General features: G+C 39.9%; 1 protein-coding gene and 1 long non-coding RNA gene across 4 annotated transcripts in view; one reads left to right on the forward strand and one right to left on the reverse strand.

Moving 5' to 3' along the window:
* The window catches only part of STARD3NL (STARD3 N-terminal like), a 56,070-nt gene extending 48,217 nt beyond the window's left edge, over window positions 1-7,853 (reverse strand). For all 3 annotated transcript variants that reach the window (XM_078442574.2, XM_078442575.2, XM_078442576.2), the window contains exon 1: window positions 7,639-7,853. The gene's annotated coding sequence lies outside the window, so the exon portion shown is untranslated. The remainder of the gene's footprint in view (window positions 1-7,638) is intronic.
* Window positions 7,854-8,034: 181 nt separating this feature from the next.
* The window catches only part of LOC132679063 (uncharacterized), a 103,004-nt gene continuing 94,250 nt past the window's right edge, over window positions 8,035-16,788 (forward strand). Inside the window, exons 1-2 of the long non-coding RNA XR_009609951.2 lie at window positions 8,035-8,247; window positions 10,365-10,489. This is a non-coding gene — a long non-coding RNA (uncharacterized LOC132679063). The remainder of the gene's footprint in view (window positions 8,248-10,364; window positions 10,490-16,788) is intronic.

The raw sequence follows: 16,788 nt of genomic DNA on the forward strand, positions 1-16,788 counted from the left end.
CATATAGGGGCCAGTTTCAGATTACACCCAGGAAGCTCCCGAGGAAGTCGTGAACCAACAAAGTCCCTCAATTAAGAAACCTGAAATATTTAGCAATGCATTGGAAGACCTCTCTGCACCGGTACTTACTGCAAGCAGTATTCAAACAGAAGCTTTCAGTTCTCAGAACAGAACCATGGTCTTATTGATTTAGATGTGAAAATCAGTACCATCCCAAGGCAGGGAGTTCACTGATCTGCCAGGAGTCACAGGAAAGTAGCTACAAGAGTTCACTTCTTTTTTCTTTAAAAAAATTTTTTTTAATGTTTATTTATTTTTGAGAGAGACAAAGCATGAACAGGGGAGGGGCAGACAGACAGGGAGACATGGAATCTGAAGCAGGTTCCAGGCTCTGAGCTGTCAGCACAGAGCCAGACGTGGGGCTTGAACCCACAAACCATGAGCTCATGACCTGAGCCGAAGCTGGATGCTTAACCAACTGAGCCACCCAGGCGTCCCAAGAGTTCACTTCTTTTAGCGACTACCTGTCTTCATCTCAATGACTAGAACTAAGAATGTGTTCATGGCACATTCTCCATAGGCCTCCCCAAACTTACATTCTCTATACAGGAAGACAGAAGCTAAACTCAAGTAGCCAGCTGATGAGGAGACAGCAAAGCTAAGGTGGCTATCCAGGGGCGAACTGGGTTTCTCTTCATTCAAAAGCACAAGACTCCTTCCATGGAAGAGAGAGAAGGGTTCCCACAAGTGTCCCATCCTGTACTCACTGCTCCTGCAGGGGCTCCATAGCTGGCAAAAGTGGCGCACCAAGCGTAATGCCAGGGGAGATAAAACATCAACTGCCCCTGGAGGTATCCAAGGCCAATTTCCTAATTCACAAACCAGAGCAAGTCAGTAAGAAGTGCCATTCACATCTTCACCCAACAGGCAAAAGTTACGTGTTATCTCCTACACTTGTTTTTGTTTGTTTTTATAATCAGACATATTTCTTATTCTGTCCAGAAAATTTATTTTTTGCTGAGAAAATCCTGATTATAAAAATGAACATTTTTATTTTTTATTATTTTTTTACTTTTTAAGTTTTTTAAATTTTTTAATTTTTTATTATTTTTTAAAGTTTATTTATGTATTTTGAGAGACAGAGTGAGAGCATGTGCATGTGAGCAGGTAAGATGTCAGCACAGAGCCTGATGTGGAACTCAATCTCAGGAACTGTGAGATCATGACCTGAGCCAAAATCAAGAGACGGACACTTAACTGACTGAGCCACCCAGACGCCCCCTTATTTCTTATTTGGAAGTCCTTGCTAGTGGTATGGCTTTGGACAAGTCACTTAATTTCTCCAAATTTCAGTTTCCTTATTTGTGTTAAGTAACATTACTATTAGTAAGTTCCCTTTTTTTTTTTTTTTTTTTGCTTCAAATTTTTATTTTATTTAAATTCTAGTTATTATACATATAGTATAATATTGGTTTCAGGGGTAGAATTCAGTGATTCATCACTTACATACAACACCTAATGCTCATCATTAAGTGCCCTCCTTAATACCCTTCACCCATTTAGACCATCCCCCATCAACCCTCAGTTTGCTCTCTATAGTCTCTTCTGGTTTGCTTCCTTCCCTTATTTTTCCTTCCCATATGTTCATCTGTTTTGTTTGTTAAATTTCACACATGAGTGAAATCATAAGGCATTTGTCTTTCTCTGACTTATTCTGCTTAGCATAATACTCTCTAGCTCCATGCACGTCATTACAAATGGCAAGATTTCATTCTTTTTAATGGCTGAGTAATATTCCATTGCATATATATATACCACATCTTTATCCATTCATCAGTCGACAGACATTTGGGCTCTTTCTCCTATACTTTGATATACAAAGATGGCACACAGTTCCTAAAATAATTATTAATCTTTATCATGGATGAAGGTCTGCTTGGTGCACATGGTATATAAGGAAAGTCAATGGCAACATTTTGATGCCTGGATTAAAAAAACAAAACAAAACAGTACCCTTTTCTTTTTTCATCAGACTTCTTAGGTGGTCACATAGGAAATTCAAGATATCAGCATGTCAGACTCACCTGTGCTTCAGAAAACAAAACACACACACACACACACACACACACACACACACACACACACACCACTAATTTATAAGACTCAATGCAACCACAGGCTAATACAGCCAGAAAACAGAATCACAACCTCATAATAAGAATGGGCTCAGAGCGTGTTACAGAGGCAGAGGATATCACCAAAGTAGTAGGATCTCCATAAGCTCACAAGGTTTGAAAAGCTCAAAAAAGGTTTGAAACCAGCTCTATTATTTCCTCTCAAATAATTTAATAAGAGACAAGCAATTACAAAGTCAAAAAGAAAATTATAAGAAAGACTTAAACATACATATATTGATGTATAACATACACTACCTGTAAATATTTCAAAAATGTCTCAGGTAGGAAAAATGAACCAATAATAACCCATAAGATCTTGTGTACAGCATTATTATGAAGACAATATGTTAAATTTGATTCTGCTGTGAGCTCCATTTTCCAAACTGATTGATGACCATGTCATTCCCTTAATATCTCTTATTGGACTCTTCCACAGTTTTCCCAATCACCACTCATTCACATTACTCTAGTAATTCAGACTCGCTCATCTACAAAACATCCTCCATGCTGGTATCATGCTAGTTTTTTAAAAATGAAAACCTGAATGAACCATTTCATCCCTCTATTCAAAACTCCTTTTCTCTCACACCCAGGGCTCTAGCCATACGGACGTATTTTAAGTTCCCTGTACAGGAGGAGGTTTCACCATCTATACCTTTTCCTTCATGCTCCCTCTTCCTAGAGAGCCTTTTCTTCCAAGCACTTCAACAACAGCAATAATAAGCCTATTCATTGCTCAAGGAAGCTTAAGTACCACTTCCTCAAAGAAACCTTCTGAATCCAATTGGATAACATACATGCCACATATCTTTAATGGCACCTCAAATTTTTCATATACATTTCACATATTGCTTACATGTCTTTTTCTCAGTACTATACCAAAAGCTCCCAGAAGACCTGTCTATATTCTTCGCAGGCAGGGAAATGCCTGGCCACATGTTAGGCATTAGATTTGTTTGCTCAATTCATGAATTACAAATATCATCATATAAAAGTATGGGATCTGGGTATTTGTTAACCAAAATGAAGCAAGTCTACACACGTCTGGCATTTCAATATATGATACTGAATGAGCCAAGAATATTCCATCTTTAATGAACTATAACTGACAAAACAATTAATCAAAATGCCCCACATTAATTAATTTGGTCATCTCTTTTTCCAATGTATTTTGAATGCTATTTACTGAAATCATTCCAAAACTCTGCTCCAAAGCTCCGCTGATAGGCTCATAAGTGGCTTCCAGGATTTCTGATGCCGGGCATCAGAACCCAGGACACGTGGCTGTTGCGAACCAGGAGTACAAACCAGGCTTCTCAGCCCAGTACCACAGGTGCCCCAGGCTGGCCTCTCTGGCCCTTTCTCATCTTAACATTAACAAGTGGAGTTGCTTTTACTTTTTCCAACACCATAAACACAGAGAATGATTTTCTGGGGGGACAGTGTGCCTTAAATATTCACAACCCAAAGATCTGAGTTCCTCTCACAGGATCCCTTGGTAAGTCAGACCCTTAACTGAAACAGGAAAGAGGTTCCGTTGAAGCAAAGCCAAGAAAAGCAGAATGGTGCTTCTCTCAAAGATGAAATCGTAAACGTGTAAACAAAACCAAAGGTCTCTACAATCTACAAAAAACTGCATGTGTAACACGAATTGGTAAGTGTCTTTTAAGCTCAAAGAAATATATATTTAACACCCATATATAAAAGAATGTATTACCAAAGATACCAGGATTGGTAAACTGTCAGAGAAATACTCCCAGAGGAGCTGGGAAAGAGGTTTCCATTAAAGACACAGGAAATATCTCGTTAAATAAGCACCACAGATGGACACAGAGGGATGGGCAGAGTTTTGGCTGGATCTGTCCATCTAGAAGGCATTCCAGGCAGAACACGAGCAAAGACACCAAAGTTGGAAAGGCCAGGAGTCCAGTTGGGGCAGTGGGCTCATGGTGGAGGGGAGGCACTACAGTCAAATCATGACAGCCCAGATCTCCAGAACATGGACAACAGTGGCACCAACAATCTTGAAGGATGGAGATACTCGGTCAAAATACCCAGCAATTGGCTTAAAGAGCAAAAACTCTCTTTTGCCTAAATTTAAGTAGTTTCCACATGTAAGAAAGAAGGCAATTCCATGAACATAATTCTAATTTGACTGATGACAGGCAATCTCTATTGAGCTAGAGAGTCAAAAAGCCACAAGAATGTGAACTTAACTATTTGCGAGTTTATTATTATTCACCTACCATATCCCAATCATAACTGAGAAGCAAAGCCTGGAAATAAATAATGGGTATTTTTTAAACTGTAGGAACATTTTTGAACCATAGAATTCACGAACTGATTCTTCCTTATTTTTACAAATGATAATTACCAAGAAAGAGAAGTTATATCCCTGAGCTAACCCAAGGGCTTCCTCCATTCTAGGAAGAAACTCCACTTGCTAACAGAAACTATGAGGCGGCCACTCTAGGCAATGTTCCCATACTGTTAAACACAACATTAAAGCTGGGAAACCAGTAACAAGCTTTAAGTTCCCTTTCAGAGACAGGTGAAATTAAACCTTAAATTTTAAAGTCATTTTGAAACCACTGTCTTTCTCCTAACTAAAAGCAAAGATTCATCCAGCAAGTTTGCACCTGCTCGCCGCTGAGAAAAGGGAAAGAAAACAATGGATTATTTTATCCCAAGGAGCTTACTACCTTGTATGAGTTTTGGACAATAAGCCCGTCATGTTGAAATACTGTATTTTCATAGATGCAGAAATCTTATGTAGTATAACAGAAAAACAATTAGGCTGCGAATCAGGAAGGTGAGAGAATTTGGTGGCAGTTAAGTCTTGAAAATCACTGAACAGGGGCGCCTGGGTGGCTCAGTCGGTTAAGCGTCCGACTTCAGCTCAGGTCACGATCTCGCGGTCCGCGAGTTCGAGCCCTGCGTCGGGCTCTGGGCTGATGGCTCAGAGCCTGGAGCCTGCTTCCGATTCTGTGTCTCCCTCTCTCTCTGCCCCTCCCCCGTTCATGCTGTGTCTCTCTCTGTCTCAAAAATAAATAAACGTTAAAAAAAAAAATTAAAAAAAAAAAAAAATCACTGAACATCTGTGGCCCTCCACAGGCCCACCTCTAAACTGAGAGGGTTGAATCATGACCTCTGAAATGCCATTTCAAAAAATTTAATTTCAGATAGTGGAGATGTATAGCTGCTGCTTCATATCCAGGGAAGCAGTGAGGCGGAGTGGCACGGAAGAGGCTCTGTGGGCAGGCCTACTGGAGTGCCCAAATCTACGCTCACTCAGTACTAGCTGGATGGCCTTCAGTGCACGCTTCCTTTTTGCTCAAGAAGGGATAATATTTACCTCTGCAATATGCTGGAAGGGTTAGAATGTACGTAATGCACCTGGCACATTATAGGCACTAAATAAAGGTGGACGTTAAGTCCCTGGCCAGTGATGAAAGTCCTGATGGCAAACGGTAATCCACTTGACAACACAGTTTCCTAAAACTCACCGTGGAGAATGGCAGGGATTGAGTGCCAGTCCTTTGCAAAGGGTGAGCACATAAATACTGGAGGACTCATAGGAAGGAAGGATAAAAGCAGGGAGCTGATGATAAGCAGCAGAGGCTTAGAGTCCTGCACGTCATAATGACAACCAGGAACACAACAGCATGGGATACAGGCAAGAGGACAGATTTTCAGCGAGAGAGAGGACTACTGGTGAAACAACACAAAACAAAACAAACCATAATGAATTACTGCGATGATTTCATAACCAAAATAAAGCAGAGAGCTGGCTACAGTCTATGAGTCTCACTAAATAGCGGGTCTTGGCAATACACAAGCCCTATTTCCTTTGCCTGTCTGCAATCCTTACTCAGGGTTCAGATGATCCTGCCCGTGGCTCCTGCCCACCTCATTTGCCCCACCCCACCTCACTGTCTCCTAGGTTTACCGCACTCCGCACGGCTCCTCTTCTACCCCTGTAACATGCTAAGCCCATTTTTCCTTTAGTTCCTTTGCCCTGTTATGTCTGCCTGGAAACGTCTACCAGATCTTCCCATGCTGCCTCATTCCACACACTCAGGTCTCGCCAAACTGTCAATTCCTCAAGGAAGTCTTCCGCGTCCACCATATCTAAATTTCCCTCCACCCTCCCACATCCCAGTCACACTCTACCCCCTTAACTTGCAGTATTTTTTCTGGCATTTATCATTATCTAGAATTGTCATTTTTGTTTACATGTTTATCGTTTCTCCACCAAAATGGAAGGCCCGTGAGGGCAGGAAGCTGACCTAAATTCTTCAGCACTCAATCCCCCAACACCTTAAACCAAAATGTGGCACAGAGATGATGTAGGATCAGATGTATTCATCTGATGAACTTGTTCAAAGAATAAACTCCGATGATTAAAACTGCCATCCTTCTGTGAACATAAGGAATAATCCATTTTTATGAAAATACAAAATATATACGTATGCATATGTTGTACAGTACACTTTTTCACTTTATGAGCATGAATCCATACGTAAAGCAAAGGTACTGTAAGTTTTGTTTTTCGAGATCCTGCTTTTAGAAAGAGAGGGTGGATGAGTAGATGGTATATAGATGGGAATTATCTTTCAGAACCCTTCTCAACAATGACTGTGAGGTAAACAAACCGAACTAATTCCAGTATATTTGAGATCAGACCCGTTACTTTGTTACCTTGCTAAACTTATCCCAACTATTACTGAGTCAAGTGATGAATTCAGTGATTCCATCTGTGAAACAGAAGACAAATGACATGGTGAATAACTGGTGCAGTAATGGGATGGTAAAGGAAAAGTTCCACAATGTTAACCCGTATTTGGACGAAAAGGGGGGGGGGGGGGATCTTTCTAGAAAATCCTAAACAAAAATAAGCATGCTGCTGAGATTTCAAAATATGGCCGGATACCATGAGTGGGCAAAGCAGTGAAATGAAACTGTGGCCAGAACACTCATAACTTGCGCTTTTTCCATTTTGTTCTGCTTGAAACACAGATTTTTTTTTTTTTTTTAATGAATAAAAGAGGTCAATGATCGACCTTGTCTGTATAACCCACGCATCACCCCAGTCACCATTCTTGGTGACTCTGGAGGGCCCATGGCGCCAGCACGGGGCGGGACCCCACCGAGGGCTCCTCGGGGTCCGCAGGGTGAAGGAATGGAGACTCACAACCTGTATCCATCCCCCGAATCCCAGCCCAAGCAGTGGAACGAGGTGGGGCTCGGCATTCTGCAACTTCACTTTTGCATCCTTTATAAACACAGCCCGCCTAGCCCCTCCTCCTCCCCGGAGGACCGCACAGCGCTCAGCAAACACCCGAACGCCCGGGCTCTGGCCTCCGTTCACGGGTCTCCCCTGAGCCCCGGGCAAGTCATCTGATCCCGGGTGACTCAGTTTTCCAATCTGTCAAATAGGGTGACGAGAAACCCAGCCTACCTCATCGGGTGGTTTCGGGCCGGCAGCCCCAGGCTGGCCCGGGGACAGCGGTTCCGCGGTTGAGCCCGCGGAAGCCCTAGCGGGCGGAGGGGCGGGGCTTGGCGGGGCGGGGACGGGGGACCAAGCCCAGCAGGCGACGCGCAGCCCACCGCCCGCAGCCAGCAGCCCCCGGACCTCCTCTTGTACCGGGCCCGTGACGTCAACACGCTGACGTCGACGCACAGAAGCCCATCTCGCCCGAGGGACCAAAGACTGGGCTGGGGCCCGCCTGCCTCCCGTTAACAGAGCCAGCGATTGGTGAATGGGTCTATCGATCATTTGCCGCCCAGTAAGCAACGCCGGAAGGCGGGAGAGGGCGGGCTCGCCTCGCCCGTGTAGAGGGTGGGAATCTGAAATTCGGTCTCTGAGAGCTGCGGGCTGGTTGGACTTGCCCGAGTGTTGTCCCTTGCCGTTTTATTAAGAGGCTGCTTTCCCGTTATTGGCGATTCTGCTTCTTCCGCTTTCCTCCTGTCTCTTGGTGGGGATTTAGGTTCCGGCTCGTGGAAAATAGTCGTGGCCTGGATTTCAGGGCCCCTGGCACCTCGCACTGAGCTCTCCAGGAATTAAAAAGTAGGACCTTACATTGCTCTGTTCAAGCGTCACCTTCACCCTGAATTCTCAGGCCCCCAGACCTATTTAGGAGACCTTTTCTCTGTGCTCCTGTCGCATATCTAACACTTGGATCTTAATAGTAGTCACATTTAATTATATTTGTATGTTTGGCCAGGAGACTGAGCATCTTTTAATTATTGTTATTTTTCAAATTACTTTTAAGTTTAAATTGAACTTTTTACCAATAGATGCTACAGTTATAACGTTCAAGTATTTAAAGATGTAGAAGGCTACAGAGTGAAAATTCTTCCACTACTAGTTCCTCGGGCACTCAGTTCACCTATTGGAGGCAACCAGTGTTACTCGGTGAATATTCTTCCAGAGACATTCTAAGTGCTATTATTAATTTTAAGTTACACAGAATAATAAATGGAAACATTACAAATTAGAATAAAATCTTTTTCAGGCATTAATTACAAACCCAGTCCCTATAGGATGACCCCTAGTTCCTATGCATTTTGTGTAGGTATTTTTTTCCAATCAACATTCTTTTAAACTATTGCACGTTAGTCCTCAGAACCAATAGTCCAGAACCAATAGAAGCAATTTATGACTTCCTTACCCTTCGATATGTAATTCCTTTCTTTTCGTTTTTCTATCAGAAGCATCGCTACCTTCAGCATAAGTCGAACCTATACCCAAGCGTTTTCTAGGGTAGAAATACTAGCAAGTGAATGTATTGGATAGAGAATGCACACTTTAAATTTTCATAGTAGATCCCCTTCATTTGTCCTTTTACGTAGCTGTTACAACTTACGTTCCTACCGGTAATATATGAGCAACTCTTTCCCTGCATCCTTGCTAAAATTAAAAAAAAAAAAAAAAGATTAAAAAAATTTTCTGAATTGATGAGTATAAGAAAAATTTTGAAGGATGACACGTGTGCAAAAGAAGTGCAGTCATCATGTGTCCATGTCTTGGTAACAAAGTGAATGAACTTCTGTAACCATTCCCTAGCCCAAGATTTTAAAAGTTCACCAGGAACATAGACTCTCTCCTCATCCTCGTCTTGGTCATTGCTCTCCTACACACAAATCGCCACGATTCTGAATTTTACCACCAAAATTAGTTTTGCCTGCCTGAACACTTGTAAATGGACAAAGACAGTGTGTACTCTCATGTGGCCCTTTTTGCTCAGTAATATATTTGTAACATTGATCCATATTCAAGAATGTAGTAGTTTATTTTTTGTGTATACTTCCAAGATGTCTCCATTTATTCTGATACTGCTTGACGTTAGGTGTTTGCACATAGTTACATGTTTGGTTTGGGTATATCCCTAGGAGTAATCTTACTATGGCACTGGATGTGCATATGTCCACTGTTGGTGGACATTGCCAAGTAGTTTTTTGGTTTACCAATTTACAACCCACTGGCAGAGAATGAAAAATCCCTGTTGCTCTTCATCTTTGCCAACACTTGATATTCTCAGTTTTCTTTTGTGCTCATCCTTTTTTCTTTTTTTTTTTTTTTTGTTGTTGTTGTTTTCAATTTTATTGAGGCAAACTGAATATACAAAAGGTTCCATCTATGTACGTCCCCTTGCCTTTGTTGTTGTTCTAGCTAAGAGCACATAGCGTGAGATCTACCTTCTCAACAGGTTTTTTTTTTGTATTAAAATTTTTTAAATGTCTATTTTATTTTTGAGAGAGAGAAAGACAGAGTGTGAACAGGAGAGGAGCAGAGAGAGAGGGAAACATGGAATCTGAAGCAGGTTCCAGGCTCTGAGCTGTCAGCACAGAGCCCAATGCGGGGCTCGAACCCACGAACCGTGAGATCATGACATGAGCCGAAGTCGGACGCTGAACCGACTGAGCCACCCAGGCGCCCCGCTTCTCAACAAGTTTTTAAGTGTACAGCACCTTGTTGTTAACTGTAGGCTCTATGTCATACGGGAGAGCTCTAGAATTTATTCATCTTGTATATAACCATAACTGTATAATCATTACAAAATTCCCCACTTTCTCCTGGCAACCACCATTCTAATCTCTGCATCTATGAATTTGACTATTCTAGATTCTTCATATAAGTGGAATCATGCAGCATTTGTTCTTCTGTGACTGACTTTTTTCCAGGCATAATGTTTTCCGTGGCAATGCGATGTCTTCTGTTCCTCACACCAAACTTCATGAACGCCCCAAGCTGGTCTGGTCTTCAGTGTCTGCCCTGAGGGTAATCATCATGAGGGGACCACAAGCAGGTAAGAGGTGCTACAGTGACTCTGAGTCACCTTTTGTTCCTTTCTTTGTGCATCCCCACTCAGACCTCGCTTCAGATGTCCCCAGACCTGGAACCTGAACCCGAAAACTTCTCTGCCCCCTCCAGGTTCAGGCTCTGGGGATCCATGTTTGCCTAGATGGCCAGGATACGTTTTGGCCCTGGATTTTGTATTCCAGAAATCCCTAGGAATGGTCTGAGCGAGACAGATGCTATACAGAAAAGGTGATGCTTGAACTAAGTAAAACAGCGTCAGAGGAAGATGTCTCTGATTGTACGACTGGTCTATCCCATGCCTTTTAAGCAATTAGAACTAGATAATGCGATCATTTGTTACCCAATTAAATTTGGAAGGCCAGAAATGCATGGATTAGCACTTTTGCTTTTGCTTCAAAGCAGTTGTTACTTAGATAAAAGGACACTTAAAATGAAAAATAAGTTCCGATACAAATGAAGAGGTATAGGTAATATTCGCTTCTACTTTTTAAACACTTGAAAAATGAGTCCATCCATGATGTCACACAGGGTAGGATTTCCTTCTTTTTTCAAGGATGAATAACGTTCTCCCAACAAAAGAAAGCCCTGGATCAGATGGCTTCACTGGTGAATTCTATCAAACATTTAAAGGCTTAGCACTAATCCTTCTCAAACTTTTCTGAAAACTTAAAGAGAAGCAGTAGTTTGCTTGGTACAAGGCCTCATCGTACAAGGCCCACATTACACTGCTCCCAAAACCACAAAAACACACTACAAGATAAGAAAATTGAAGGTCCATATTTCTGATGAACATGGATGCAAAAGTCTGTAAAAACAAAAAAACCTAGATGCAAAAATTTGTGACAAAAGTTCTAGCAATCAGAATTCAACAGCATATTAAAAGGATCATATACTGTGATCAAATAGAATTTATTCCTGGGATGCCAGAATGCAAATCAATAAACATGATATAGCACATGAACAGAATGAAGCATAAAAATCATATGATTATCTCAGTAAATGCAGAAAATGTACTTGATAAAATTTAACATCACTTCATGTTAAAAACTCTCAAATCAGGTATAGAAAGAATGTACCTCAATGTAATGAAGTCCATATATGACAAGCCCACAGCTAACCTCATGCTGAGTGGTAAAAAATTAGAAACTTTCCACTAAGATCAGGAACAAGACAGAGGGGCCCTTTCTCACCACTTCTGTTCAACTTAATACTGGAAGTCCTAGCCAGAACAGTTAGACAAGACAAAGAAACAAAAGGCATCCAAACTTGAAAAGAAGTAAATTGTCTCTGTTTGCAGATAATATGAACCATATATATAAAACTCTAATGATTACACACACATATGTACGTAGGCGCACACACACACACACACACACACACACACACACACCTGTTAGAATGAATAAGTGAATCCAGAAAAGTTGCAGGATATAAAATCAACATGCAAAAATCAGTTGCATTTCCATACACTAACGGTGAACTACTCAAAAAGGAAATTAGGAAAATGTTCTCAGTTACATTAGCATCAAAACCAAAATATGTCAGAGGTGAATAATTTGTACACCGAAAACGATAATACACTGATAAAACAAATTAAAGGAAATATAGAGAAGTGGAAAACACCTTGTGTTCATGGATTGGAAGCGTTAATATCATTAAAATGTCCATACTACCAAAGCAATCTGCATATTCAGTGCTATTCCCATCAAAATTCCAAGGGCGTTTTATGCAGAAATGGAAAAATAGTCCTAAAATTTATGTGGAAGAGCAAAAGACCTAGAATAGCCAATGCAAAGAACAAAGCTGGAGGCATCACACTTCCTGATTTCAAAATATATTACAAAGCAGCCATAGTTGAAATAGTATGATACTGGCATAAAAACAGACTCAGACTAATAGAGCATAATAGAGAGCCTGGAAATAAACCCACATGTATATAGGGAACTAATCTTCAACAAGGGTGTCAAGAATACAGAATGGGAAAAAGGTCATCTCTTCAACCAATGGGGTTGAGAAAACTAGATATCCACATGTAAAATATGAAAATAACCCCCTACCTTACAGCATACACAAAAACCAACCCAAAATGGATTAAAGCTTTAAACATAAGACCTAAAACTGTAAAAACTCTGGAGGAAAATGGTAAAAATTTCATGATGTTAGTGTTGGCAATAATTTCATGAATATATGGATATGGCATCAAAAGCACAGGAAACCAAAGCAAAAGAAGATGAGTGGGACTACATCAGACTAAAGCCTCCTTCAGTAAAGGGAGAAAGCAGAATGGAAAGGCAACCTAAAAACTGAGGAAAATATTTGCACACCACATGTCTGATAAGATATTAATTCCCCCCACTTCCTAAAATATATATAAGGAACTTGTACAAATATTTAACAAAGAAAACAAGAACAAACACAAATAGCCCCATTTAAAAATAGGCAAAGGACTTGAATAGACATTTCTCCAAAGAAGACATATAAATAGCGAACAGGATATATAAAAAGCTACTTAACATCACGAATCATCAGAGAAATGGAAATCAAAACCACTATGAAATATCACCTTATACCAGTTTGGATAGATGTTAGTAAAAGATAACAAATGTTGACAAGGATATGCAGGAATTAGAACCCTTGTATGTTGTTTGTGGGAATGTAAAAATGGCATAGCCACTGTGGAAAAGAGCATGAAGGTTTTTTTGTGATGTTGTACATTCTGATGCATATGTAAGGTATCACATTGTTGATTTAATTTTCATTTCCTGGATGATAAAAAAGAATTTAGCATTGTTTCATATGTCTGTATGCCATTTGGATATTCTCTTTTGTGAAATTCCTGTTCAAGTCCTTTGCCCATTTTAAAATTAGGCTATCCATCTCTTATTGATTTCTAAGAGGTTTTTCTATACTTTATTTTTTTTTAATGTTTATTTTATTTTTGAGACAGAGAGAGACAGAGCATGAACGGGGGAGGGGCAGAGAGAGAGTGGGGGACACAGAATCGGAAGCAGGCTCCAGGCTCTGAGCCATCAGCCCAGAGCCTGACGCGGGGCTCAAACTCACGGACCGTGAGATCGTGACCTGAGCTGAAGTCGGATGCTTAACCGACTGAGCCACCCAGGCGCCCCGGTTTTTCTATACTTTAGATATGACTCCTATGTCAGTTATATGTGTTGTGTGTATTTTTCTTATTCTGTGGCTTACTTTATTATTACAAAATGAATCTCTGACTTACTAGAATGTACTACAAGTTAATACTTTTCTAGTTTCTGGACAATTCAAGGACTTTAGAACATTAATTTCATTTATCCAACTCCTGATTTGAGTGCTTGTTGTCATGTATTTTAATTTTATTAAATTTAAAAACCCAACAAAATAGTATTTTGCTTTATATAGAGAAATTTAGATTTACCCATATATATGTATATATATATTTATTTATTTATTTACATATATATATGTATATGTATATGTTTTTATATATATGCATATGCCCTTTACTTTGCCTTCTAGTACTTTTTGCTTTTCTGGGATTACATTTGAAATTATTTCATTCTTTGTTAGAGTATACTTGCTGGTGATAAAAATCTCTACTAGGCTATCTAAGGTGAGATACCTAAACTCTCTCTCCTGGCTATTTTGGTTACTCTAAGATGCAACTGTTTTCTTTTCAAACTTGTGGTTATCCTTGGTAGGAAGTTGGTCCAATACCAAATAGTCAATTATAGCTCAAAATGGATCAAGCATGTTGACAGGTGTGAATAATATTATTTTGGTGTTCCTTAGCCTAGAATAGTGCCATGCACCACAAGAAAAATATTTGGGATGACACTGGTGACAATGGTGGAGCAGGCAGCTCCAATAACCTACTCCTCCATAGAAACATTAAAAAATTAAGCAAACACTATTGGAATAAACTCTCTGAGAAGTCTGGAAAACAGATAAAAGTTTACAGCAACAAGCATGTGCTGAATCAAGGAAGGGGCAACTTTGAATAATAAAATAGTTTTGGGTGCTTTTAGTTGCCGTTGACCAGGCCCCTCCAGGCTCTGTAGTGGTGTTGAAGATGGCAGCCTGTGTTCCCAGTCGGTGACCCTGGTCCCTGGGTAGGGAAGGAACTAAGCAGAAACAAAAGGTATCCAAATTGGAAAGGAAGAAGTAAAACTATAGGTATTCAAAGATGGTATAGCCCTATATGTAGAAAATACAAAGAATGTTTTAAAAACCCTACTAGAGCTAATAAATGAACTTCACAAAGTTGCAGGTACAACATCAACACAAAAAATCAGGTATGTTTCTATACACCGGAAGTAAAAATATGAAAGTAGAATTAAGAAAGGAATTCTATTTATACAAACATAGAAAAAAACTAGGAATGAATTTAACCAATGAGGTGAAAGATTTATACACTGGAAACCATAAGACATTGCTGAAAGAAATTTCAGAACTCAGTAAATGGAATGACATCTCATGTTCATAGATTGAAAACTTAATGTTGTTAAGATGGCAGTACTTCTCACAGCCATCTACAGATTCAATACAATCTCTACCAAATGTCAATAGTGTTTTTTTCCAGAAAGGGAAAAGCTAATCTCCCAATTCACATAGAATTTCAAGGGGCCCAGACAGACAAGTCAATCTTGAAAAAGAACAACGTTGGAGAATCCATATTTTTTGGTTTTAAAACTTACAACAAGGCTACCATAGGGGTGCCTGGGTGGCTCAATCAGTTGAGTGTCTAACTCTTGATTTTGAGTCAGGTCATGATCTCAAAGTTGGTGGGTTCAAGCCCTATATCCAGCCCCTTGCCGAGTGTGGAGCCTGCTTAGGATTGTCTCTCTCTCTCTCTTCCTCTTTCTCTGCCCTTCCCCTGCTTGTGTGCTCTCTCTCTCTCAAAATAAATTTAAAAAACTTAATAAAAGACTACAATAATCAAGACAGTGTGATACTAGAATAGAGATGTATAATCAATAAAATAGAATTGAGAGTCCAGAAATAAACTCAAACATCTATAGCGAAGTGATTTTCAAAAAAGATGCTAAGACCATTCAATAGGGTAAATAATAGTTTTTCAACAAATCATGCTGGGACAACTGGACATACGTATGCAAAAGAGTAGAATTGGACCCCTACATCAATGGTAGATATAGATATAGATAGTTAGATGATATATAGATAGTAGGCAGATGTAATATCTCAAAAGGAGCAAGTAGTCTAAAGATAAGAGATAAAACCATAAAACTCTTTGAAGAAAACATAGGGGTAAATTTCTATGTCCTTGGATTTAGCAGTGGATTCTTAGCTTTGACAACAAAAGTATGAAAAACAACAAAAGTAAATACATTGGACTTCATCAAAATTAAACACTTTTGTGCCTGAAAGAACAATAGAGAAGAAAGTGAAAACCCCAGAATGGGAAAAAAATATTTGCAAATAATGTATCTGATAAGAATCTAGTATCCAGATTATATAAAGAACTCTCATGACTCAGCAACAAAAGACAACCAAATGAAAAAATAGGCAAAGGACTTGAATAGACATTTATTCAAAGAAGATACATACTAGGCCAATGAGACGTGAAAAGACTCTCAACATCCATCATTAGTTATTAGGGAAATGAAAATCAAAACACAGTGAAGTACCACTTCACACCTACAAGAATGGCAAACAAAACAAACAAAACAACTCCCCCAATGAAAATGGAAAATAAAAGTATTAGCAAGGATGTGGAAAAATTGGAACCCTTGTCCATTGTTGATGGGAATGTAAAATGATTCAGTTTTTGTGAAAACAGTTTGGCATTCCTCAAAAAGTTATAGTGTGACCCAACATTTCTACTTTTAGGTGTAGACACAAAATAATAATTAAGAAAGATAATAAATACATGTACATGCATGTTCACCACAGCACTATTCACTATGGCCAAGAGATAGAAATAGCTTGGGGCACCTGGGTGGCTCAGTCGGTTAAGCGTCTGACTCTTGATTTCCTCTCAGGCCATGATCTCACAACTGGTGAGATCAAGCCCTGTGTCAGGTTCTGTGCTGGCAGTGCACAGCCTGCTTGGGATTCTCTCTCTCTCCCCCTCTTTCTCTGCCCCTCCTGTGCTCGCTCGCTCTCTCTTTCTCCCTCTCTCTCTCAAAATAAATAAAATAAACTTAAAAAAAGAGGTGGAAACAGCTCAAACATCCATCAATGGATGAATGGATAAACAAAATTTGGTGTATATGTATGCAATGGAATATTATTTAGCCATAAAAAGGAATAAGGTACTGAAACATGATA

This window comes from Panthera onca, chromosome A2, assembly GCF_046562875.1.
Source record: "Panthera onca isolate mPanOnc1 chromosome A2, mPanOnc1 haplotype 2, whole genome shotgun sequence".
Classification (NCBI taxonomy): domain Eukaryota; kingdom Metazoa; phylum Chordata; class Mammalia; order Carnivora; family Felidae; genus Panthera; species Panthera onca.